At 39.2% G+C, this 24,269-nt stretch overlaps 1 pseudogene; it reads left to right on the top strand.

Annotated features, from left to right (window-relative positions):
* Nucleotides 1–1,227: 1,227 nt before the first annotated feature.
* On the top strand, nucleotides 1,228–6,184 carry LOC101551108 (NADH dehydrogenase [ubiquinone] 1 beta subcomplex subunit 11, mitochondrial-like; annotated as a pseudogene).
* The last annotated feature ends 18,085 nt before the right edge of the window (nucleotides 6,185–24,269 follow it).

The raw sequence follows: 24,269 nt of genomic DNA on the forward strand, positions 1-24,269 counted from the left end.
TTAATCTTTCGTGGGCTTAGCTGACAGAGCAGGAAGCACAGTTACAACACCCTCTACACAGGACTAAAGAGATATGAGAGGTGAGCACTTTTCTTACTTGCCATTGTAGACAGGCATGTTTTGGATATTCTGAATATTTTTACAACTTTATATTTATCAGATGTGTTTGAAAAGCAAAGGAAATATCCCAGATAGGGAAGAAAAAGGTGTTATCTAGAGACAAAGTGCATTACTATCATTAGATCTGATTCACAAAACAATAGATATTATGAAACAGTGTAAATCTGTAAATCTCTCCCCCCCCCCCCGCCGGTAGTTACAGTTTTTGTTTCAGAATTGACCTAAGAAGTTTGCTCTAATTGCTGTATTAGAAATAAATAAGTAAAAACTCAGATCCATTTGTTTTCAGATTATATATGACTGTGCCCTTCACTTTCCACTATGAACAGGAGAAGTAATGGAAGTCTAGAGATTGTTCAATAAGATCACAAATATTTCCCACCTGCTAATATAACACAAATTCAGATGTGTTTTAAAAATATGCTTGGTGTTGGGGAGTGGGCTGGGGGACACTGAAGTGTAGGTCACTCGGTTACGACACTTGCTTTGCATGTGAGTGCTAACCCAGGTTCAATCCCTGTCACCCCATATTGTCCCCCAGCAACTCTAGGAGTAATTACCTGAGTACAGAGACAGGAGTAAGCATTAAGCATTACTTGGCATGTCCCCCACCCCCTAATTTCTTAAAAGTACATTTGAGGGGCCAGAGAGTTAGTACAGGAGATAAGGGGTTTGTCTTGCATGCAGCTCACCCCTTCTGATCCCAGGCATTGCATATTGTCCCAGAGCAACTCTATGACTCAGTTCTTAGCAAACAGCCCGGAATAGTCTTTGAACCTGAACTTACTGTGTATTGTCCCTCCACACCTACCACCCCAACCCTGTCCTGAACTGCCTCCTTCTCTCAAAAAAAAAAAAAAAAGCACCTAATTCTGAAATGTTAAAGCTCACCAAAGAGGATATTTAGGAAGCAAAATCACTACTAGTTTGAATGATCAATGACTGGCTTCTTCATGTCAAACTTAAACATATATCTAAGGCGAAGTTGAATATTCAATAGATGGATCTTTTTAAAAATATTTTTTAAGGAAATGGTGAGATATACTACAGTGGGTAGTCCACTTGCCTTGCATGCAGCCAACCTGGGCTCAATTTCTGGAACGCGCTATGGTTCCTCATACCTTTCCAGAAGTGATGTCTGAAGGTAGAGTCAAGTATGCCCTGAGCACCACTGGGTGTGACCCCCAACCCCCCACCCAAATTCATAAGATATTCATTTCCCTGCCCAAGGTAGAACGTTTCTTTATTTCTATTTACATTTTTTAAGTTAAGGCATCATTATTTAAAAATTGTTCTCAATATTTCAGGCATACTTTGTTCTAATACCAACTCCACCACCAGTGTGACCTTCCTTCACCAGTGTTCCCAGGTTCCTTCTCACCCCAGCCTGCCTCCTCTCCTTGCAGTGCTGTTGGCTCTGAGTTTTAAGAATATATACCTCTATACCGTTGATGTATCTATTGTCCACTTCTTACTTTCCCTAGAATATTTTTCTTTTCCTACAGCTCTCATTTCTATAATCTAGGGCCCAAGATAATCTAGATATCTAGGGTAATTTTAGGTATCTCCCTTTGATACATAAGGAAGTCTTTTGAGCTTCTGTTCTTACCCATGAAAACAGTGATAGTACCAATGCCTTTAGCAGAAGGCTAAGAAGGGAATTTTAGTAAAATTACAATACAAGAACACTAAGGATAGAACTGGGTACAAATTAAGCACTAGGAAAAAAAAATGTGGTTTTTTTTTTCTTTTAAAGTAAAGATCTACTTCAAGTTTCTTCACTGTAGTTCATCTCACAACACCCTGCTGGTACATACTCACTATGATGGAAACTGTGTATATTGTGACATTTATTGTTGAAGGGAACCACTCACTATATGATTTATTACTTTCTGTGGGAAAGGCTTTTGTGTGAAATGTGAGTCTTTGACGTTATCCTTCCCATCTTTCATGGAAATAGTTCATAACCATCTGATTTAATACTTGTGAAGCTCAAAGTTAGTTTTATTAAGTATATCAAACTTCATGTGACCTTCAACTTTCCATTTCATATGGCATAAACCTACATTAATGTTCACTATTGTGCTAAAGGTAACATTTGAAACCATTACAGAATAATCTAAAGGCTATTTCACCTGAGGAAAAAATATGCTACCAATGCCAAGTTTGTGCTAGGAATCTACATCTCCTCCATTAAGAGGTATTTTAAACAATATTGTGAAGCTTATTTTTAAAATCAGAAGAGCACTGTGTAGCAAATATACATTTTGTATAAAATTGAACTGGCCTTTGTCATTGCTGAACACAGAAAGGACAGTATAAAAGGACATGGTGTAAAAGCAGATAGCATTCACACAAAAAAATATTCTCTTCTGTGACAATTCACAGAAATATCCTATCAGAGATATTATAAAAAGTTAATATTATTCAATTGAGTATGGAAATTGTATCCAATTGTATCCAATTGTATATGGAAAAACTGATATTGTAAAAAGTTGGTGTTTTTATAGAGAGCACAGAAAAATAAAAATCATTTTCTAGAGGGCAGGAGGGAAAAAACAAAGGTGTAATGAACAAAAATATATAAAGGAAATATTGAACATACATCACAGAAAATATGGAAAAGTATTTCTAAAAATTTTAAATGTTACAGTTTCACTGTGTCACTGTCATCCCATTGTTCATCAATTTACTCAAGCGGGCACCAGTTACGTCTCTATTCCTCTCAGCCCTGAGATTTTAGCCTCTTCTTACTCGTCTTTCCCAACGATTAGTGACTCTTTCAGGGTCAGGGCAATGGGACTTTTCATTACTGTTCTTGGCATACTGAATACGCCACAGGTAGCTTGCCAGGCTCTGCCCGTGAAGGCAGGATACTCTGGGTAGCTTGCCAGTTTCTCTGAGAGGTATGTATATATCTTTTACTGTATTTGGGATGTGAATACGCCACGGGGAGCTTGCTTGGCTCTCCCGTGCGGGCAGTGAACTCTTGGTAGCTTGTCAGGTTCTCCAAGAGGGAAAACCAGGCTATTAGAATGCATGGATAGGGGCCTTGAGCATGGCTGTGGCTGGGTTCTGTTGGTCTTCAACTGCTGAAGCTCTGCTCGGGGCGGGGAGGGAAACACAATCTGCCCCCTCTGAGGGGCCCTGGTGAAGACAGCCAGGCACGGGGGCAAGAGACTCTGCACTGCTCTCTTCTGGGAGCTTGGTTTTATAGTCTCTGGATGTTGGCCATTGATGGGATTACACAGTAACAGGGGCAGTTTCTGGGTGTGACTGCCTAGCTACTGGAAAATGGGGAATCTGGGTGGAAGAGGCCCAGTCCCGATCCAAGAAACCTTGGAGATCTCCACCTAGGGTCCAGCACACCTGGGTTCCTCTGCCGGTTTATGTTATAGTACAAACTGGAAATAAAGAGAAATTAATTGTTCCTTTTTCCTTTAGAAATACTCAGTACTGTTGTTGGCATGTGTTTATTTATTATTTTCTTACTACAATTTTAGATTGACTTATTGTTGCTCTTTTACTAGAATAAGCTACAGATAGATAAAAATCTTGACTGTGAGCTAGATACTACCATATATGTGATGTGAATAGTATGTTGGAAGCCATAATGATGATAAAAAGACAGTTTTGAGCCAAATGGTGTCTTTGGTTTGTGATTCCACCACGTGCTTTGGGTCAGTTACTTTTCATTTTTATTGGGCTTGACTTTAGTAAAATTAAATGAAGATTTATAAATCATAAAGTATGCACAATGATGAAATAGACAATGCAAGTAATTTTTTAGTCTAGATCTCATTCAATAAACACTAATATCTAGGTATTGCTAGTTATTGAAATGAGGTTCTTATATTTTTTTTCTTTTTAGGTCATGCCTGGTGATGCACAGGGGTTACTCCTGGCTTTGCACTCAGGAATTAGTCCTGGCGGTGCTCAAGGGATCATATGGGATGCTGGGAATCGAACCCAGGTCAGCTGCATGCAAGGCAAACGCCCCACCTGCTGTGCGATTGCTCCAGCCCCAGGTTCTTATTCTTTTTAACAGGTAAATAATTGTGACAAAAGTATAATTCTTTCTTGCTAACTTTCAGACCTCCAGAAAATAATTTAATCTCTTCATATAAAAATGTAAAAACATTTTATATTGTTTAAAATACTTTCATTCACTTTTTTTTTCTTTTTGGGTCAAACCTGGCAATGCACATGGCTTACTCCTAGCTTTGCGTTCAGGAATTACTCCTGGCGGTGCTCAGGAGACCATATGGGATGCTGGTAATCGAACCCGCATGAGTTGCGTGCAAGGCAAACGCCCTACCCGCTGTGCTGTTGCTCCAGCCCCGTAAAAACATTTTAAAAGACTCATTTTGGTACTTAGTACCACATATGGTCCCTGAGCCCTGGAAGAGTGATCCCTGAGCACAGACCAAGGAGTAATCTCTAAGCACAGTCAGGAATGACTCCAAAGTTAAAAATACATAAAGAGATTAAAAAATGTGAAAACTTTATATTGCAAGTATAAAGTCTCAGGATTGATTTCTCCTATTGCAGTGATCAATAACGATAAAGTCATAATTTATATTAGAATATTGTCTTAATATTTATGGACTTTTCCTGTCAGGTAGTCAATTAAAAAAGGAAATGGATGCTCAGGAAAGCAATTATAATAGTTAAAAGAATATTTAATGATTATGGACCTGTGGGCATAGAATGAAAGAACAGTCAAGTGGAACAGATATATTACCTGATCATAAAGAAATTACTGTCCAATTTAGCTTAGTTTGTACTTCTAAAATAACTTGAATTATTAAACTGTGATTTTGTTATGCTGAAAAATATAAACTGTATTGAAAATATAAACTGAATTGTGTCCCGGTAAATGTACTTTCTAAGAATACTGTAACCTATAATTAAAGTCTATTTTTTCTGTTAGAAGTATCAATTATTTTAGTTGTTGATCTACAAGCCTGGCCAGTTCATTTTCAATTTAAAAGAAAATACTATCTGTTATATAAAAAGACATCTCTAGATTAAAATACAGTAATTTACATATCTCATGAAGGTTTAGTGTTGTTATTGGGAAATGGAACAAGAACTATTTGATGTCTCAGGTAAAGCAAACCTAAGATTCCTACTGAATATCTCCTGAAGACTATTTCTCCTTTTAAGGTATCATAAATAAGACATCGCAAGAGACAGAACTGTGATAAATCTATGTATAATGCTTCCTCCCTTCTGATTTGTATTATTGCGCACTTGGTTTACTTTGAGTCTATGATCAATCACCGAATATAAATATTTTAACTCTGTCATTGTAAGACTTTGAAATGTCAAAGTACTGACAAATCATATTTTCCCCAAGTTTATCATTTAAAGAACTCCGGATCAGAATTTTAAGCATAAGATTTCTACCTCCAACATAAGGATATTAAATTCTTCTGTATTTTAAATGTATTTAAATTTTAAATTCACTGCACAAGTAAACAAAGTCCAGACCCGGGACTTATTTAGCGCAGCAGGGGCGGAGCAACATTGATCCCTCTGGAGCCTGCTGCACTTGCGCACAGTCGCACTTCCGTCTTGGCCTGTGAGATCCCTTCAGATGTGGTGTCATGTTGGCCTGGTTGTTAGGTTTGGGCGTTAGGCTGCGTGTGGCCTCAGTACGTTCGTGTGCTTAGTGAACCCTGCCTCCCCAGGAGGTGTGGCCGCCTGGCCGCAGTGGCAGGAAAGCGAATGCCAGCACCGACTCCATCCCTCCAGGAGGACCGTGATGCTGTGGAGGAGAACCTCTGGGAGCAGCATCCCGACTCTCACGGCTCCGACCAGGACCCGCGCCTGGACCTCTGCAGCATGCGGCTCTTCTTCTTCTTTGGCTTCTCCGTGCTCTTAGTCCTTGGCAGCACCTTTCTGGCTTACCTGCCCGACCACAGGATGCGCCACGCACGAGTGGGCCCGCCGGGAAGCTGAGGGGTTTGTGAAACACCGTGAGGCCAGTGGCCTCCCAGTGATGGAATCCGGGTACCTGGACCCCAGCAAGATGCAGCTGAGGGAGGATGAAAACTAGTCGCCAGAGTGAGAGTTGGAGAAGCAACCCCCACGCCACCTCTCCACGTGCAAAAAAGACTGGTTATAAAGGGGGGGAAGTAAAGGAAAAGTCCCCAGGAGGATCCAAAGACAATAAGTATAGAGAAAAAAAACAGGGAATTTTAACCTCTGAAACCCAAATGACAGCACAGTAAACATGGGCTCTTGGATGACATCAATCCTGCCCTAAGAATACTGTTTAACAACGTCCTTTTTACTAAGGCTTACAAAAATCGTTGCGAGGTAAATTGGGCTCAGACAGTCCGGTGAAGTAAGATCAAATAACCACTGGAACTAGACTCATCTATGGCTGAAATGTTGGAATTATCAGACCAGCAATTTAAAACAAATAAAACATTCTGGTGGAGAACATACAAGAATAGTTGGCCATTCATACGTCTTATTCAGAGAAGTGTTTGTCACCTCTTCCTATTTTTTTAGATGATTTTTGTTGTTGAGCTTTGTGAGTGCTTTATATATCTTGAATGTTAGTCTTTATTCAGATTTATTCAGTTACTAATTTATATATGTAAAATATAAATAAATATAAATTTATAACTAATGAAGTTACTAACTTTATTTATAATTACTAATAATTTCCCCCATTAATCAGGATAGGATGTAACTTAATAACATTAGATGAGGCCAACACATCGAATAAAACAAATAAATTGCAAGAAAAAAAATTACGCGGTCAGAATATCTCAGCAAAATATTAGCAAATAAGATACAATAAATGTATAAAAGGGTTTAGACAGCACTGAGAACTATTATTTTGTTCAAGTATAAAAAAGTTTTAACATTTCAAAATCAATGAAATATACATTTTTCAATAGACAAGAAAATTTCATGATCAAATTGTTAGATGTAGGTAAAAATGGAAAAATTAATTTTTTATTGATAAAAATTCAATTTTCAGTTCACAATATCCATAATGAAAATTCAAAGCAAAACAGTACTAGGAAGGAACTTAATTAATAAAAGAACACCTCACCAAAAGTCCAAACACTTGTTTCTGCATAATGAGGTCCATGGTAAGAGCAAGTAAAATTTCAGGATTATACCATCTAACTTCTTTTTTCATAGAATTGTTTCAAAGTAAGATATAACTTTTATTGACTACATAATTTCAATAATTCAGGAATTTGAAGTATGATGGTTTGGCAATTTTATATTGTCAAGGGGAAGCAAATCCATACCTAGACTTAATGACTAGTTTCTTTTTTTTTTCAATTTTATTAAATCGCCCTGAGATAGTTACAAGCTTTCCTGTTTGAGTTACAATCTCACAATGATCAAACACCCATCCCTCCACCAGTGCACATTCCCCACCACCAATATCCTGGGTATGCCCCCTTTCACATCTTGCCCCTGCATCCATGGCAGACAATATTCCGCATATTCTCTCTCTACTTTTGGGCATTATGGCTTGCAACACAGACACTGAGAGGTCATCATGTTTGGTCCATTATACTTTCGGCATGCATCTCCTATCCCAACTGATTCCTCCAGCCATCATTTTCTTAGTGATCCCTTCTCTATTCCATCTGCCTTCTTCCCTCCGCTCATGAAGCAGTCTTCCAGCTATGGGGCAATCCTCCTGGCCCTTAGATCTACTGTTCTTGGATGTCAGCCTCATGTGATGTTATTTTATACTCCACAAATGAGTGCAGTCCTTCTATGCTGTCCCTCTTTTTCTGACTCATTTCACTTAGCATGATACTCTCTATGTCTATCCATTTATAAGCAAATTTCATGACTTCATCTCTCTTAACAGCTGCATAGTAAATCCATAGATGTACCAAAGTTTCTTTAATCAGTCATCTGAATGACTAGTTCATGAAGATGCAACTACTGCAAGCAATACTACAAGGCAGTTATACAAAAAGAGTAAGAAAACAATCTTTCTCTTTCCACCTCTAGATTTTTGTGTCCCAAATTAATCAAACTCAAAAAGAAGCTAGAGTAGACACTTTAGTCTACACAGAGTAGGCCAGAAAGGAACTAGTTTAGAAACGCTAGAAAAGAGATCAAACCAAAATATTAACAGTACTGTATTCTTCTGCTTTAACAATAAAGAAAGATGCACTCTGAATCACTGATTTTGTCTCTAATGCTGCTCTGAGACCAGAAGAAACATTATTTCAAAATCAAAGTAGAGCTTCTGGGTATAAATTACATGCTGGACCAAAGCAGGAAGAGGTTGATCGATTGTTCTAGTAAACTATCAACAAGCCTGTGGCCAACTTGAACTAGCAATAACAAATATAAGTAGATCCTCCTTTTTTTTTTTCAAAAAAGGAACTATCATAGAACAAAAAAATGGCACTTGTAGCTTCTCTCAGAATAACTAAGTGCTAGAAGGCAAGTGATTATTGTGAATGGAAAAGCATTTTGTTCACAATCAAGTGAAATGAGGTGGGCCCAAAGCCAAAGAATATACTTGATTGGACTCTTACTTTATTACCCTAAATTTAGCTAGTTGGATTTTGTAAAGCATCATCCTATTCAATTTTGAAATGTAGGCTTTGATGTTTATCATAAAATCTCATTTTCATTGCAGAGAAATGATAAAGCTGTATAATTATGTGCAGAGAAAGTCATCATTTTTGGATACAATATACTTAGCATATAGTGAAGTCGCAAATTATATTATTGTTAACAGTTTGCCCTTGAGGAAAGTAGGCATAAGGGTTTGGAACTTGATGAAATGAAGTAAAAAAAATGTATCATAAGTTACCAGTGCTCTTCACTTATCTACAGATAGAACACTTAGCTCACATTTGAGTGTAATGATTAGATTGAGGGTGTGCATTTTGCACAAAACTAGCACTAAAGTGATGCCACTTTATCACAGGATGTATGTGTATATGTATTATCAATAGTGATGTTAACCTTGATTACTAGATTAAAGTTATGTCAGGTTTCACACTCCAGTCTGCCATTACATAAAAATTCTTTTGAGCTATTGCCTTCTTTGATGGATCTTGCCTGTTAATTATTACTGTGGCTATGAGGTTCCTGAGCTGTTGTTTGTCCGAGAAGTAGTGTATGTTTCCTTCGAGTTTGAGTGAGAGTTTAGCTGGATAAAGTATTCTAGGTGAGGCATTCATTTCATTGAGTTTTTTCACTATGTCCCACCATTGTCTTCGGGCTCGGAGGGTTTCCTCTGACAGGTCTGCTGTAAATCTGAGGGGTGCTCCTTTGTATGTGATTTCCTTCTTTGACCTTGCTCCTTGCAGAATTGTGTCTCTATCCATAGCATCCGTCATTCTGACTATGATTGCCTTGGAGTCTTTATTTGGGTCTCTTTTTGCTGGTACTCTTCGGACTCCTTGTATCTGGATGCCTGCCTTCTCCAGCTCTGGGAATTTCTTAGCAATGATGTCTTTGACTGTGTTTTTTTCATTTGGGTTACTTCCCTGTGGTTCTGGTACTCCAATGATTCTAATGTTGTTCCTCTTGAAGTCATCCCCCAGGGCTCTGATTCGTTCTATAGCCATTTTGAGGTCTTTGGCCATGATTTGTTGTTGTCTATAAGCTTTCTGTAGCTCATCTTCTAGGTTGCTGATTCTGTCTTCGGCTGTAGTCATTCTACTGTTGAGGCCATCTAATGAGATTTTTAGTTCATCTACTGATTCCTTTATTTGTGTGACTTCCGTTCGTAGGTTTGAAATTTCTGCTCTCATTTCTTCCTGCATTTTCTTGGTAGACTGTTGCAGTGCTTCATTCATCTCCTCCCGTAGCTTATTGGATGTCTGTTCCATGGTTGCTTGTAATAGGTTGACTCTCTTCCAGATTTCCTCTCTGAATTGTTTATCTGAGAGGTCATAGATGTGAGTAGCCCCTGATGATGTTTCTGGAATCTTTTCATTTCCTTCTCTTGGTGGAGGGGATTTTCGCTGCTTCTTCATCTTGATATGGAAGTGTAGAGTCTGAGCTTTGTGGTTCTTTATTCCTGTTCCCTCTTGTTGTGGGAAGGAGGGTTTCTGTTTGTGCTAAGCTTCCCTTATTCAGTGATAGGTTGTATAAAGTTAGACTAAGCTAATGGGTATTTTGCATAGGTGATTGAGATGATTAAAGTGATTTTCAAAGAAATAGACAATACCTATTGTGCTAAGGTCAGAGATAATATCTGTGGAGATAATATCTGCTGCCGCGTTAGCGTTGGCCACTCCAACAGAAGGCCACGCCCACTTTGAGCCCACGCCCACTTGGATCCGGAAATTAAACCCAACATTCTGTTGCCTGCAAGAAACTCACCTGAACAAACAGAGTAAACATAGACTCAAAGTCAAAGGATGGAAAACAATCCTGCAAGCAAACAATCCCCTTAAAAAAGCTGGAGTGGCAATCCTAATATCCGACAACATAGATTTCAGGTTGAAAAAGATTAAAAGGGATAGCGAAGGTCATTTTCTGTTTATCAAGGGATATGTACAACAGGAAGAAATCACACTCTTAAACATATATGCACCTAATGAGCGACCAGCTAAATATTTAAAACAACTCCTAACAGACTTCAAAGAGGACATCACTAACAGCACAATAGTAGTTGGAGACTTCAATATGGCCTTATCGCCTCTAGATAGATCGACAAGAAAAAACTCAACAAGGAAACACTGACTCTGAAAGAAGAAATTGAAGAGAGAGGCCTAATAGACCTATACAGGGCCTTACACCCCAAAACGAAAGAATACACATTCTTTTCCAGGGCACACGGAACATTTTCTAAAATAGACCATGTACTGGGCCCCAGAACATACCTCAATAGAATCGGAAAAATAGAAAATGTATCAACCATCTTCTCAGACCATGATGAGCTGAAGATAGAAGCTAACTACTCACCGACACGGAGAATCAAATCAAACACTTGGAAATTAAACAATTCAATGTTGAACAATGAGTGGGTCAGTAAGGAAATCAAGGAAGAAATCTAAAAATACTTAGAAACAAATGAGAATGAAGACACGTGCTGCCAAAACCTATGGGACGCAGCTAAAGCCGTGATAAGGGGAAAATTTATAGCTCTGCAAGCATTCCTCAGGAAGGAAGAAAGGGCCCACATAGACAGCTTGACTTCACGACTCAATACCTTAGAAAAGGACCAGAAAAAGGAACCCAAACCAGATCGAAGGAAAGAAATAATAAAAATTAGAGCAGAAATTAATGACATGGAAATCAAAAAGACAATCTGAAAGATCAATGAAACAAAGAGCTGGTTCTTTGAGAAAATAAATAAGATTGATAAACCGCTAGCAAGACTCACAAAGAAAGAAAGAGAGAGAACCCTAAAAATCGAATCAGAAATGAAAAGGGGGACATCATAACAGAAACCAGTAAGATTCAAAAGATCATTAGAGACTACTTTGAAAGTCTATATACCACAAAACAGGAGAACCTAAAAGAAATGGATGGATTCCTCAATTCCTACAATCTCCCAAGACTGAACAAAGAAGACTTGGAATACCTGAATAGACCCATCAATGTTAAGGGAATTGAAACTGTAATCAAAAACCTCCCCAAAAACAAAAGCCCAGGCCCAGATGGTTTCACTGGAGAATTCTTCCAAACATTTAAAGAAGACCTGTTGCCTGTTTTCCTCAAACTTTTCCAGGAAATTGAAAAAACAGGAACTCTCCCAAACAGTTTCTATGAAGCATACATCTCCCTAATACCAAAAGCAAACAAAGACACCACTAAGAAAGAAAATTACAGACCAATATCCCTGATGAACACCAATGCGAAGATCCTCAACAAAATACTAGCAAATAGGATCCAACAACTCATCAAAAAGATCATACATCACGACCAAGTGGGATTCATCCCGGGGATGCAAGGATGGTTTAACATTCGGAAATCAATCAACATAATCCACCATATCAACAAAAGTAAAGATAAAAACCATATGATCATATCAATAGACGCAGAGAAAGCATTTGACAAGATCCAACATCCTTTCATGATGAAAACCCTTGCCAAAATGGGGTTTGGAGGAACTTTCCTCAAGATAGTCGAAGCCATCTATCACAAGCCTACGGCAAGCATTATCCTCAACGGGGAAAAACTAAAGGCCTTTCCTCTCAGATCAGGCACGAGACAAGGATGCCCACTCTCACCACTCCTCTTCAATATAGTACTGGAAGTACTTGTGATAGCTATTAGACAAGAAAAAGAGATTAAGGGCATCCAGATAGGAAAGGAAGAAATCAAACTCTCACTATTTGCAGACGATATGATACTATATCTAGAGAAGCCTAAAGCCTCTACTAAGAAACTCTTAGAAACAATAGATTTATACAGTAAAGTTACAGGATACAAAATCAATACCCAAAAATCCATGGCCTTCATATATGCAAACAATGAGGCAGAAGAAACGGTCATGAAAAAAGCAATCCTATTCACAATCGTGCCCCAGAAAATCAAGTACCTCAGAATCAGCTTAACCAAGGAAGTAAAAGACCTCTACAAAGAAAACTACAAAATGCTACTCCATGAAATCAAATAAAACATGAGGAAATGGAAACATATACCCTGCTCGTGGATAGGGAGAATCAATGTTGTCAAAATGGCAATACTCCCCAGAGCATTATATAGATTCAATGCGATCCCTATAAGGATACCCATGACATTCTTCAAAGAAATGGATCAAGCAATCTTAAAATTCATATGGAACAACAAACGTCCAAGGATAGCTAAAACAATTCTTGGGAAAAAGATGATGGGAGGCATCACCCTCCCCAACCTCAAACTTTACTACAAAGCAGTAACAATTAGAACAGCATGGTACTGCAACAAAGGCAGAGCTGTAGACCAATGGAACAGGGTGGAATACCCCTACACACAACCCCAAATGTATGATCATCTAATCTTCGATAAGGGAGCAAGAGATGTGAAGTGGAGCAAGGAAAGTCTCTTTAACAAATGGTGCTGGCACAACTGGACAACCACATGCAAAAAAATGGGCTTAGACCTTGACCTGACACCATGCACAAAAGTCAGATCAAAATGGATTAAAGACCTCAACATTAGACCACAAACCATAAAGTACATTGAAGACAAGGTCGGCAAAACCCTCCACAATATTGAAGATAAAGGTATCTTCAAAGGTGACAGGGAACTAAGCAATCTAGTAAAAACAGAGATCAACAAATGGGACTACATTAAACTAAAAAGCTTCTGCACCTCAAAAGATACAGTGACCAGAGTACAAAGACTATCCACAGAATGGGAAAGGATATTTACACAATACCCATCAGATAAGGGGTTAATATCAATGGTATATAAAGCCCTGGTTGAACTCTACAAGAAGAAAACATCCAACCCCATCAAAAAATGGGGTGAAGAAATGAACAGAAACTTTACCAAGGAAGAGATACGAATGGCCAAAAAGCAGATGAAAAAGTGCTCTACATCACTAATCATCAGAGAGATGCAGATCAAAACAACCATGAGATACCACCTCACACCACAGAGACTAGTACACATCCAAAAGAACAAAAGCAACCACTGTTGGAGAGGATGTGGGGAGAAAGGGACCCTTCTACACTGCTGGTTGGAATGCCGACTGCTCCGGCCCTTCTGGAAAACAATATGGACGATTCTCAAAAAATTAGATATTGAGCTCCCATTTGACCCAGCAATACCACTGCTGGGAATATATCCCAGAGAGGCAAAAATGTATAATCAAAACGACATCTGCACATGAATGTTCATCGCAGCACTGTTTACAATAGCCAGAATCTGGAAAAAAACCGAATGCCCTAGAACGGATGACTGGTTGAGGAAACTTTGGTACATCTATACAATGGAATACTATGCAGCTGTTAGAAAAAAGGAGGTCAAGAATTTTGTATTTAAGTGGATCGGCATGAAAAGTTTCATGCTGAGTGAAATGAGTCAGAAAGAGAGAGACAGACATAGAAAGATTGCACACATCTATGGTATATAGAATAACAGAGTGGGAGACTAACACCCAAGAATTGTAGAAATAAGTACCAGGAGGTTGACTGCATGGCTTGGAGGCTGGCCTCACTTCTGGGGAAAGGGCAACTCAGAGAAGGGATCACCAACTTTAATGCAGTCGAAGGCCATGTGGGGGAAGGGAATTGCGAGCTGAATGAGGGTTAGAGACGGAGCACAGTGGCCACTCAACACCTTTATTACAAAACACAACAGCTAATTAGAGAGAGAGAACAGAAGGGAATGCCCTGCCACAATGGCAGGGTGGGGTGGGGGAAGATGGGATTGGGGAGGGTGGGAGGGATGCTGGGTTTACTGGTGGTGGAGAATGGGCACTGGTGAAGGGATAGTTTCCCGAACTTTGTAAGAAGGAAGCATAAGCACAAAAGTGTATACATCTGTAACTGTACCCTCACGGTGATTCACTAATTAAAAATAAATAAATTTAAATTAAAAAATTAAAAAAAATTATTACTGTGGCATTCTAAAGGTGATTTTCTCTTATGCATTTAATTTTTATTAATTAAAATACTAAAAGGAAGAGTTACATTTATAATATATTCACTAATTTAGATTTTCAGTGTAGATTTATGATGTTTATTTACTCTGTTATGATCCAATATTGTTATTTATTTCTTGCTGAAATCACTGTAAGTTTAGCCATTGGGAGTTCTTTCAGGTTGGTTGATTTCTATGGCTTAACATGTCCCCACTCTATCTGAGAAAGTATAGTATTGGATAAAGCCCCTGGCTCATCTAATTTTTATCCTACCCTAATTTAATTCTCCAAGGAACTGTTCCCTTTTATTGAATTATAATATTTACAAACCAAGATCTGAGATGCTAGATGTGATCACTGGTAGTATAATGCTGTTGCTTTAGTTTTATCATCTATGTATGTATATGAACCCATGAAAACAAACAAATCTAAATTTACTTGTCTATATATCTCTTTAAAATTAAAAATAAAAACTATGACATTATTATAACACCACAAGTTTCACTTTTATCTTCACCCTTTTTTATTCATAATTTCTTCCTTTGACTGAGAAATTTGGCTCCATTTTCTACAAAATATTTACTTATATGCTCAACTCCAGCATATTTATAAATTAGTTTTAGACAATCTAACCCATATCCCTATAGAAACATACTTCCAAACTTATATATAATTGTTGAATATTCTTGTCTGTCTTTCTCCTTCAAATAATTCTATCATATCCATGTTATATCCTTTGTAGCTGTCCCAGTCCTTGAATATTTTCTTCTGTACTTTTCCATCTTTTTCTTTTTTGATATTTGGTTTGCAATAATGCTATTGATATATCCCCAAGCTTTTTCTTCAGCTGCATCCAGTCTACAATAAGACTATCAAAGACATTCTTTTTTGTTTTTCTGTTTTAATAATGTATGTAGACTAACATATTTCTCTTTTGTTTGTTTCTAGGACTTCTAGTTCTCTACATTCCATCTACTTTATCTCTTTGTGAGTATTGATGATAGTTGCTTTAAAATTTTAATTTAGTCATTTTAATCTCCTGGCCATATCTGACTCTGAATGTTTGCATTGTCTCTTGAAATTATGGTGTGTATATCTTGTTTTTTTGTGTGTGTGTGGTGGGTGGAGGGGGGCATTTATCTGAATATAATGTGTTAGGTAGCAGGAACTCAGAAACTGTTGAACTCTTTATTTTTTTGTTTGGTGGTCCATGTCTGGCTGTGCTCAGGGCTTCCTCCTGGCTCTATGCTCAGAGATTGCTTCTGGTGACACTCTGGAGACCAAATGGGATATCAGGGATTGAACTTAGGTAGGCCACGTGCAAGTCAAGTGCCCTACCCACTATACTATACTCAGGTTCCACTCTTGGACTCTTATCAGTAGACATTAAGTAATGTAGCTGTTGGAGAAAGAAGTATTCCAAGACCTATGATTGTTGTGAATTTTTTCATCTGAATTGGTTCTGAATAAGCTCCAGCAGGTTAGCCTCAGGTTAATGAGATTCCTTTGATAGCAGGCCTATTTAAGGAGAGCCTGTGTACTGTCATATTCCAAAATTGTTCCTTTCTCCTCTACCTTAGTTGAGAGATTTCTTTTCCTCTGATAGTTACTGTGGGAACAGGCTTGAACTCCTACAGGTAAATCTCACATGCTGATAAACCCTCAGTAAAGCAGTTTCCTCCAGCCATTTGATAACTGTAGGTGAAACTGGGCTATTCTTCGCTGGTGCTGTGTCAAGCACTGACTTCCTTGTTCTTTTCATAAGAAGCTGGAACAGCCTGACTTCTACAGTTAAGGTCCCTATGGAGCACTTTTGTGGTGTTAAAAATACATAATTCAGAACAATTCTGAATTCCTGATCAACCATTCTGCCCTTTTTGGTCAATATTAACCCCCATTCTTTGTAACGAAATGGAATTTTTCCATCCATAAATTTTGGCTTTGTCATATAAAGGTAATAAAATAGCACATAGCTTTTTGTTTTTGTTTTGGGGGCCACACCCAGCAATGCTCAGGGCTTACTCCTGGCTCTGCATTCAGGAATTACTCCTGGTGGTGTTCATTGGGTGCCAGGGATCGAAACCAGATTGGCCACGTGCAAGGCAGGTGCCCAATTGCTGTACTATTGCTCCGGCTCAAAATATGGTTTTTTGAGTATGGATTTATTCAGTTAGTAAAATTAATTTAGGAGTTATCCATATTACTGTGTAAACTGATAAATATTTTTTTATTGCTGAGTAGTTTTCTATTGTTACGGATAATTGATCTATTCTTAAATTTTAGAGCATCTGAGTTTTTTTTTCCCAGATTTTTACAATTATGAATAATGCTGCATCAAATATCTGCTTAAGATGTGGGTGAGCACACCACAGAGACTAGTACACATCCAAAAGAACAAAAGCAACCGCTGTTGGAGAGGATGTGGGGAGAAAGGGACCCTTCTTCACTGCTGGTGGGAATGCCGACTGGTTCAGTCCTTCTGGAAAACAATTTGGACGATTCTCAAAAAATTAGATATTGAATTCCCATTTGACCCAGCAATACCACTGCTGGGAATATATCCCAGAGAGGCAAAAAAGTACAATCGAAACAACATCTGCACATGTATGTTCATCGCAGCACTGTTTACAATAGCCAGAATCTGGAAAAAACCCGAATGCCCCAGAACGGATGACTGGTTGAGGAAACTTTGGTACATCTATACAATGGAATACTATGCAGCTGTTAGAAAAAAGGAGGTCAAGAATTTTGTAGTTAAGTGGATGGGCATGAAAAGTTTCATGCTGAGTGAAATGAGTCAGAAAGAGAGGACAGACATAGAAAGATTGCACTCATCTATGGTATATAGAATAACAGAGTGGGAGACTAACACCCAAGAACTGTAGAAATAAGTACCAGGAGGTTGACTCCATGGCTTCGAGGCTGGCCTCACGTTCCGGGGAAAGGGCAACTCAGAGAAGCGATCACCAACTACATTGTAGTTGAAGGCCATGTGGGGGAAGGGAGTTGCGGGCTGAATGAGGGCTAGAGACTGAGCACAGCGGCCACTCAACACCTTTATTGCAAACCACAACAGCTAATTACAGAGAGAGAACAGAAGGGAATGCCCTGCCACAGTGGCAGGGTGGGGTGGGGGGAGATGGGATTGGGGAGGATGGGAGGGAGGCTGGGTTTACTGGTGGTGGAGAATGGGCACTGGTGAAGGCATGGGTTCCTGAACTTTGTATGAGGGAAGTATAAGCACAAAAGTGTATAAATCTGTAACTGTACCCTCACGGTGATTCTCTAATTAAATATAAATAAATTAAAAAAAAAAAGATGTGGGTGAGCATAAATTTTTATTCTCTCCCATAAATATCTAGAAGCTGGGTTGCTGAGTTGTGTGTTAAATGTTGACTTTATCTGAAACACTAAACTGCTTTGTAGTAGCTGTGTCATTTTTGCTTTCCCACTAGTAATTCTTGGCACCCTACCAGAATTTAGTACTTTCTCTCTATATTTCTAGCTATTTTGAAATTGTTTTGTGTTTTGTTTTTGGGTGACACCTATTGTACAGGGGGTGGGATCGCTCCTGCTGATACTCAGGGGAAAAGGGGTGCCAAGTATGAATCCAGAATGTATGCAGCCCTCTGAGGTATCTTTTTGGCTCAATTTTGAAATTATAATTGGTATTTTCTGGTACCCTCTTCTGTTTTAAATCTGCATTACCTTAATGACTGATAATGTTGAATTCTTTTTTTAATATTAAAATTTCATTCATTTATATCTATGTTAATGTAGACAAAAGCCACTACTGTTTGTACAATTCTAGAGTTGAAATTGATAACTAAGCTCCAATATTAAAATTATTAAGTATAAAAATTACTTTTCATGTGAAAATTGTTATAGATCATCACAGGGTTGTCCTTGTCTAAGAATTTACTAAGGTATTGCTGCTGGTTGAGCCTTCTCTGTTACTGTTTTTGTTTGTTGAGTTTAGTTGGCTTCTATATTGCTTTCCCATCTAATTTGGTGTGCTCTTAGAGGAAACAGAGACTTTAGGATCTATAGTCTGGGCCAATGAGTTGCCGTGGCTGTGGGAGGTGAGCATGGCTGCCCACCCTGAATGTGAGAAGATATCAGAGTTCTCAGCCTAGGCACTAGGATATCTGAAATTACTTGCATTTTGGCACTTCTGAAAAGAATATTAGTGAGGCATTGCACCTGAAAGCTTGGTGTGGCTGCAGTGATGGGGTGTGGATGTGACTGTCAGAGCTTCTTCAGGGCGGGTAATAGGCCTGCCCACCTCCTTCGGGCACCCCAGAATTTTCAGCCACAGGGACTAGTGTGTCCATAAATTTTAGCCACTTGACTTGGATTTCCTTTGATATTTAGTTGTGAAATAGTAGAGAAGGACCAAGGGGTGAGTCAACATGGTGATGGCTGAGGGAGGTGGGCCAATAATATTAAAATCATATAAATATTTTTGTTTACTTTTTGGGCCACGTAATTTTTTTTGGTCACATCCAGTGATGTACAGGGGTTACTCCTGGCTCATGCATTCAGGAATGACTCCTGGCAGTGCTTGGGGGACCATATGGGATGCTGGGAATCGAACCCGGGTCAGTCATGTGCAAGGCAAGTACCCTACCTGCTGTGATATTGCTGCAGTCCCAACACCTAATGCTTTTTGGGGGGCCACTCTTGGTGCTCAGCAATGCTCAGATGATCATGCAGAGCTGAGGCTCAAACCCAGGTCATTAAGCTATCTCTGGCAACTATTTATGAATATTAAAGTTCTAGGGCATCTTGTCGGGCTGGAGTGATAGCACAGTGGTAAGGCATTTGCCTTGCATGCGGCTGATTTGGGTTTGACTCCTCTGCCCCTCTCGGAGAGTCTGACAAGCTACCCATGGTGTATTCAATATGCCAAAAAGGATAACAACAAGTCTCAAAATGGAGATGTTACTGGTTCCCTCTCGAGCAAATCGATGAGCAACGGGATGACAGTGACAGGGCATATTGTAAGAATTTTACATATAGGATGATTCTCAAAAAGTTAGAAACTGAGCTCCCATTTGACCTAGCAATACCACTCCTGGTAATATATCCCAGAGAGGCAAAAAGGCATAGTAGAGATGACCTCTGCATTTCCATGTTCATTGCTGCTCTGTTTACAATAGCCACAATATGGAAAAAATCAGAGTGCCCGAAAACAGATGATTGGCTAAAGAAACTCTGGTATATTTACACAATGGAATACTACGTAGCTGTCAGAAAACATGAAGTCATGAAATTTGCATATGAGTGGATCAACATGGAAAGTATCATGCTGAGTGAAATGAGTCAGAAAAAAAAAGACAGACAGAAAGATCGCACTCATATGTGGAATATAAAATAGCTGAGGTGCGCCCCTGGTTCCCACGCGGCCGCCGGGACTTGGGACCCTTGCCGCCGCCACTTCCCGCGTCCCACCGCCCCGGCTTTCCTGGGACCATTGTCCCAGGAGTCCCTGCTAGGAAGAAACGGGGGCGTGGCCTGAAAGGGGCGTGGTCTAAAAGGGGCGTGGCCTCCTGCCAGAGCGGCCGCAGTTATTATTTCCTACCTTAGCACATTAGGTATGGTCTTCTTGCTTTGAAAATCGGTTTAACACATCTCATACACTTATGCGACCTAGCCTATTAGCTCTAAGTTTAGAAAAATTATCAGTGAATAAGAGAAGCTTAGCAAAGCTTTTGTAAAGACAACTTAGCCTTAAGTCTTCATTAAAGCCCACACATCAATCACAAAGAAAAGGCTGAGTGTAAGGAAGACTTCTAGAATAGAAATAAAGCTGCCATCAGAAATAGCACAAACAGAGCCCCTCCTTCTCTCAGCAAGAGGTAGGAGGAATAAACACCTACAAAGTTCCAATCCTATACTTCCATAACAATATGAAGAAGCAGCGAAAATCCCCTCCAGGAAGAGAGGGAGAAGAAAAGATACTAGAAACCTCAAAAGAGGCTCCCAACATCTACGACCTCTCAGATAAACAATTCAGAGAGGAAATCTGGAGGAGAGTTGACCTACTCCAAGCAAATATGGAACAGACATCCAATAAATTAAGGGAGGAGATGAATGAAGCGCTGGAACGGTCTACCAAGAAAATACAGGAAGAAATGAGAGCAGAAATGAGAGCAGAAATTTCAAACCTTCGAACGGAAGTCTCACAAATAAAGGAATCGGTAGATGAAATAAAAATCTCACTAGAAGCCCTCAACAGTAGAATGACTACAGCCGAAGACAGAATCAGTGATCTGGAAGATGAGCTGCAGAAAGCTTAGAGACAACAACAAATCATGGCCAAAGACCTCAAAATGGCTATAGAGCGAATCAGAGCCCTGGGGGATGACTTCAAGAGGAACAACATAAGAATCATTGGAGTACCAGAACCGCAGGGAAGCAACCCCAATGAAAAAAACACAGTCAAAGATATCATTGCTAAGAAATTCCCAGAGCTGGAGAAGGCAGGCATCCAGATACAAGGAGTCCGAAGAGTACCAGCAAAAAGAGACCCGAATAAAAAGACCCCAAGGCATATCATAGTCAGAATGGCGGATACCATGGATAGAGACACAATTCTGCAAGCAGCAAGGTCAAAGAAGGAAATCACATACAAAGGAGCACCCCTCAGATTTACGGCTGATCTGTCAGAAGAAACCCTCCGAGCCCGAAGACAATGGTGGGACATAGTGAAAAAACTCAACGAAATGAATGCCTCACCAAGAATACTTTATCCGGCTAAACTCTCACCAAACTCGAAGGAACCATACACTACTTCTCGGATAAACAACAGCTCAGGTCCTTCATAGACTCAAAACCAATCTTGAAAGAAGGTCTAAAGGGGCTACTGTAAGACAAGGAGGAGCCCCATAAGAATAAAAAATCCCACAGAAAGATGACACAAAACCACATCACAATAATCTCTCTCAATGTCAATGGCCTAAATGCACCTATCAAGAGACACAGAGTGGCTAAATGGATCCGGAAATTAAACCCAGCATTCTGTTGCCTGCAAGAAACACACCTGAACAAACAGAGTAAACATAGACTCAAAGTCAAAGGATGGAAAACAATCCTCCAAGCAAACAACCCCCTTAAAAAAGCTGGAGTGGCCATCCTGGTATCCGACAACATAGATTTTAGGATGAAAAAGATCAAAAGGGACAGCAAAGGTCATTTTCTGTTTATCAAGGGATATGTACAACAGGAAGAAATCACACTCTTAAACGTATATGCTCCTAACGAACGACCGGCTAAATATTTAAAACAACTCCTAACAGACTTCAAAGAGGACATCACTAACAGCACAATTGTAGTCGGAGACTTCAATACGGCCTTATCGCCTCTAGATAGATCCACAAGAACAAAAATCAACAAGGAAACACTGACTCTGAATGAAGAAATAGAAGAGAGAGGCCTAATAGACCTATACAGGGCCTTACACCCCAAAAAGAAAGAATACACATTCTTTTCCAGTGCACACGGAACATTTTCTAAAATAGACCATGTACTGGGCCCCAGAACATACCTCAATAGAATCGGAAAAATAGAAATTGTATCAACCATTTTTTCAGACCTCGATGCGCTGAAGATAGAAGCTAACCACTCACAAACACGGAAAATCAAATCAAACACCTGGAAACTAAACAATTCAATGTTGGCCAATGAGTGGGTCAGGAAGGAAATCAAGGAAGAAATCAAAAGATACTTAGAAACTAATGAGAATGAAGACACGAGCTACCAAAACCTATGGGACGCAGCTAAAGCCGTGTTAAGGGGAAAATTTATAGCTCTCCAAGCATTCCTCAGGAAGGAAGAAAGGACCCACATAGATAGCTTGACTTCACGACTCAAGACCTTAGAAAAGAACCAGAAAAAGGACTCCAAACCAGACCGAAGGAAAGAAATAATAAAAATTAGAGCAGAAATTAATGACATCGAAACCAAAAAAACAATCCGAAAGATCAATGAAACAAAGAGTTGGTTCTTTGAGAAAATAAATAAGATTGATAAACCGCTAGCAAGACTCACAAAGAAAGAAAGAGAGAGAACCCTAAAAATCGAATCAGAAATGAAAAGGGGGACATCATAACAGAAACCAGTGAGATTCAAAAGATCATTAGAGACTACTTTGAAGGTCTTTACGCCACAAAAAAGGAGAACCTAAAAGAAATGGATGGATTCCTTGATTCCTACAATCTCCCAACACTGAAGAAAGAAGACCTGGAATACCTGAATAGACCCATCAATGTTAAGGAAATTGAAACTGTAATCAAAAACCTCCCCAAAAACAAAAGCCCAGGCCCAGATGGTTTCACTGGCGAATTCTTCCAAACATTTAAAGAAGACCTATTGCCTGTTTTCCTCAAACTTTTACAGGAAATTGAAAAAACAGGAACTCTCCCAAACAGTTTCTATGAAGCACATATCTCCCTAATACCAAAAGCAAACAAAGACACCACTAAGAAAGAAAATTACAGACCAATTTCCCTGATGAACACCGATGAGAAGATCCTCAACAAAATACTAGCAAATAGGATCCAACAACTCATCAAAAAGATCATACATCACGACCAAGTGGGATTCATCCCAGGGATGCAAGGATGGTTTAACATTCGGAAATCAATCAACATAATCCAGCATATCAACAAAAGTAAAGACAAAAACCATATGATCATATCAATAGATGCAGAGAAAGCATTTGACAAGATCCAACATCCTTTCATGATGAAAACCCTCGCCAAAATGGGGTTTGGAGGAACTTTCCTCAAGATAGTCGAAGCCATCTATCACAAGCCTACGGCAAGCATAATCCTCAACGGGGAAAAACTAAGGGCCTTTCCTCTGAGATCGGGCACAAGACAAGGATGCCCACTCTCACCACTCCTCTTCAATATAGTACTGGAAGTACTTGCGATAGCTATTAGACAAGAAAAAGAGATTAAGGGCATCCAGATAGGAAGGGAAGAAATCAAACTCTCACTATTTGCAGACGACATGATACTATATCTAGAGAAGCCTAAAACCTCTACTAAGAAACTCTTAGAAACAATAGACTTATACAGTAAAGTTGCAGGCTACAAAATCAATACCCAAAAATCCATGGCCTTCATATATGCAAACAATGAGACAGAGGAAAGGGACATGAAAAAAGCAATCCCATTCACAATCGTGCCCCAGAAAATCAAGTACCTCGGAATCAGCTTAACCAAGGAAGTAAAAGACCTTTACAAAGAAAACTGCAAAACGCTACTCCATGAAATCAAAGAGGACATGAGGAAATGGAAACATATACCCTGCTCGTGGATAGGGAGAATCAATGTTGTCAAAATGGCAATACTCCCTAAAGCATTATACAGATTCAATGCGATCCCTATAAGTATACCCATGACATTCTTCAAAGAAATGGATCAAGCAACCCTAAATTTCATATGGAATAACAAACGTCCAAGGATAGCTAAAACAATTCTTGGGAAAAAGATGATGGGAGGCATCACCCTCCCCAACCTCAATCTTTACTACAAAGCAGTAACAATTAAAACAGCATGGTACTGGAACAAAGGCAGAGCCGTAGACCAATGGA

The sequence above is a fragment of the Sorex araneus genome, chromosome 2 (genome assembly GCF_027595985.1).
Source record: "Sorex araneus isolate mSorAra2 chromosome 2, mSorAra2.pri, whole genome shotgun sequence".
Lineage (NCBI taxonomy): Eukaryota > Metazoa > Chordata > Mammalia > Eulipotyphla > Soricidae > Sorex > Sorex araneus.